Raw genomic sequence first — 4,162 nt, forward strand, 5'->3', positions numbered from 1 at the left:
CTTTCTAAAAATGTTTAAGATCTGAGACGACCGCGTGCATGCAGGATTTTACAGCTGCCTGGTAATCTTCTTAACTGGTAATCATACAAGAAATTCTCCCTCCGAAGCACACAGAAGATACCACCTCTGTCATTTAGACTAAGTCTTTGGGGGTCTCCATGGATATTTCTGGTATTTACTGGCATTTTTCCATCACTCAGCTACTGCAGATTTAAGAGCCGAGCTTTTTTTCCCCTGCCTCCTGTCACATTTTTCATTTTGGTGGTAGGATTCCAGCACTACTCTTCGAATGCGACACGCAAACCCTTCGAAGCCTCGCTCAGAACTCACAACGAAGTCGGGTATTTTTTCCTTCCCCAGCTCCAGCCCGAGACATAAACCACGTTGCTCGGGATAACCACCCATGGCAATAACAACTGGTTGGCATTTCAGAATTCTTCACCAGAGTGTATTTGCGCAAGAGGCACATACTTAGCGCAATTTTGCCAAGCCATTAAGTAACGTACGACGGCTATTTTAAAAGCTCCCAGCGCCGTTCCTGCTATTTAAGTCAGAGAGGAAACACAACATCCATTCGAGCTGCAAAGGGCTCTAGAAAGACGCAGCTGAAAATCCCACAGAGAAATTTAACCAGAACATGATTCATTCTCATACAGTGACAAGACAGTATTTGTCATCGTAATGGATATGACCTTGTTTTAAAGCTCATAGGAAGGAGCAATCACCTGCTCACAAAGAATTTCCAGTACCAGTGTCTTTGAGTCCAGAGTGCACCCAAGTATGTTCTCCTGAAGATCATTACCTTCTCCTGCAGCACCCACCTACTCGTTTGTGCTCAATCTCCTGCCTGTATCATGGTTTTTTTCAGGCATAAAAAATTCTTACACTTGATATTTTTTTCCCCTTTTTTCTGCTTTTGCATATAGGGAGAATGGGAAGAGCAAAGACTGAGCCCCCTGGAAATCCTGTACCTGAAGAATTAATTAAGATGTGAAATCTTCATGTAAAATTTCATACCTAAAAGCAAAGTAACGTTTTCAGGAATTCACAAAATAATAACAATGGAAGGAATCTAAATGTTTCATCACCTGGAACAGCGCTGAAAACAGTATTACCCACAGAAAATAAAATACTCTGACCAATACAAAACCTTGCATAAATGTACATTTGGAAAATTGAATCAGGTAATCATACACAAAATAAACCATCACGAAATAAGTTCAACAGTTAGATGAGGTGTTCCTGAAGAAAAACCGCTGCAAATGCATTAGAAATCATGATGACTATGTTGAAATCAGAAGCCTCCCGTAACAATTTAGCTGGCAAGGAAAGATGTGAACCTCTTCCACATGCTCACGTAAAACAGGCTGTACACTCGGCAGCCCCCCAGGTATATTTTCAGAAATAGTCGTAGCTCTGCTTCTGGTTTCACCACCTTCTTTTCCACAAGTTTGTTGCTTGTTCCCTCTATTTTTATTAGTCCATGAATGAAGAAAAATGGATTATATCTCAATTCTTTACTACTTAGGAAAACATCCTTAACAGCATTTAAGTTGGAAAACCTTCACACTGTTGTCAGTTGCTTGTCACCGTAAAATCTTCCTTGTTGTCGGAGCAATTATTACGGCAGCTGGCGGCAGTGGATTACATTTGTTACTGAGATTTGCACCTCTAATGCCACACAGAACCACTGCCTGGGCTAAAAGTTTCACTTTGAGAAAAAGCTTCACCTTGAGGATATCTCGTGTTCCGTCTGCCACAGCCTCCTGTTGATGGGTAACAGTAAAAAGTCGCTCCTTGCAAAGCCAGGATCTCTGCAAAGGCAGGGAAGCTCCCCCAATGGTCAGAAACCTTCCAAAAGAAAAGGGAGTTTGAGACTCTCCAAGAATCTTTATGCTCCGCAAACACAAATTTAACTAATTGCTTCTTCGATATAATCTACTACAAAACTGCAGTTAGGCCTGAAAGGTTTTAAGCTTTTTACGACACGCTGACATGAACATCTCTATGCTTGCTACGTGCCAGAGCCCGGTGCCTTCAATATTCTAGAACATTTCTGAAGAGGTTTTAGCTCACGCCGCTTCCTCCTCTTCATCCTCACAGCCCCTCTCTGCGAGCAGTTCTCAGAAGTCAGCTGCTTCTACATTTCAATTCACACAAGGGTTTCTAAGCTCAAAAAAGAGCCTAGAAACAAAGAGCAGTGCAGTCCGACTTCAGCTGTAGAGTTGATCTCGCAGACAAAACAGACCTGCCTCCGCTTCTCTAAGAGCGAGGAGTAAATACTGGCCTCCTCCTGTAAATACTCAGCTGGAAAAGTGGACATTAGAAAAGAATTCCAGTAAAGACGACTCTCAGTGACCACACAATAATCTCTTAGAAGTACGTAACCTTCTTCCCAGGCCAAATGAAAAACCTGACAGTGTTTTTGCTCAGATATTTTCCAAGCCGTGTAACTTAGGCAAGACTAAGTACTAAGTACTAAGTCCAAAGGTGACAGAACACTTTGAGCAAAAGGCTTTTGAGTCATTGGCTTGAACAGTCAAAACCGAGTTCACAATTCTGGGATAATTTTCAGGAATGTTTCAAGAAATACACTTGAGGTTTGATTCTGCTATGCTTAGGTCGCTGGGGGTTTTTGAAGCAATGAAGTAATTTCCCCGTTAACTGTGACATCACTTTGGCATGAGTTTAGGGAAAAATGTTATAGAAAACATTATAATTTTAGGGGAGGGACATTTGGCAAAGCTGAGCAAGACATTCATGCTCAAACCACACCTGGTTATCCCAAGAGTTCATTCACCTGCCACGAACTGACTGAAAGCATCTCCTCCTATCCACATTTTTTTTCCAGCAATGTTTCTGAAAGACCTTGTCCTTGCTGTAGGCGCGTCCAGAAGATAAGCAAGCTCCGTCTCGCTCGTAATTCCACAAACCTGCCCCACCTTCTGACGGGTCCCTGGCCATGTGCCGCACCCGCACCTGCTCCTGTGCAAGAGACACCACAGAGCTCACATTGAAGGCGTTTGGAATCCTGCGGGGCTTCTGTTCCCTCCGCTTCCTGTTTTCTGAACAAGGTCGTTCTTTCTCTGCTTTTGTCATTTTAAGTGCTCCTGGTCAGCCTGCAAACCAACAGGGCAATATATTCACTTCCCTTTCAATGATAGTACTGTTTTGGGTTTTTTTTTTCCTGCTAAACCACTAAACGCCCTCTGGAAATAAATGGAAAATTTCCTGAAACACCCAGATAAAAACCAAACAAACCCCCTTTGGAGTCACATTTGAACTCACCACATTTAAAACGCTTGCAAGCACTAAGAGTTTGCTGATTTTTCTTTAGTCTCTCAATACACACACATGGAAAAATGTTGCTTATGTGACCAAGTTACTTCAAATCCTGCTTGGAGACATAATTATGAAGTACGGTGCTATGTTTGCTGATTATAAATACATAGAAGAAAGAAGTGAAAACACTTTGCCCACTTATTTCCACAGTTTCAGAATATGCATTAAATAAAACTGGCTTATGAGAACTGAATGCCTGATATTAAACAGATATTTGAGCACGAACCTACAACTCACAAAAACATTTTCAGACTGCAGAAACTATTTCTCTTCAAGAGAAGAGAGATTCTGAGCAGGAAGCTCAACTCTTTCCGCGACTACAGGAAGTAGTGGCCTTCGGGGTTTTATAAATGTCTTATTCGAGACTCAACTACCTGTGCTGTAAAAATAAAATATATTTACAAGACATGGAGGCTGGGTTCCAGCAGCACGAACCGGCGGGCTGCAGCCAAACAGGCAGGCGCTGGCTGGTGGCACTCCTTGCCCTCGTAGCTGCTTGCAGATATTTGCTGTTCATGACTGTAATTATTCTGTAGGAAAAAACAACAACAACAAAACAACCACCTGAAAGGGTGAATAAAGCAGATTGCATTAAAAAATAGTTGGTTCTAATTGACTGGCACAGCAGACAGCAGGCAACTCGCAGATTTAATTTCTTGCCACCTGCCTCAAATAGTGGATAATGAGACTGTTTATAGAAAAAATACCTAACGACATTTTCATGGCATTGGCAGGGAACGGCTGGTGAGCAGGAGGCAGGCTAATTACTCTAGGAGAGCTCAGCTGGATGCGCAGGGGGAACAACAGGAATCACTGGTGG

Source organism: Apaloderma vittatum, unplaced genomic scaffold, assembly GCF_000703405.1.
Source record: "Apaloderma vittatum isolate BGI_N311 unplaced genomic scaffold, ASM70340v1 scaffold31553, whole genome shotgun sequence".
In the NCBI taxonomy this organism is placed as follows: Eukaryota; Metazoa; Chordata; class Aves; order Trogoniformes; family Trogonidae; genus Apaloderma; species Apaloderma vittatum.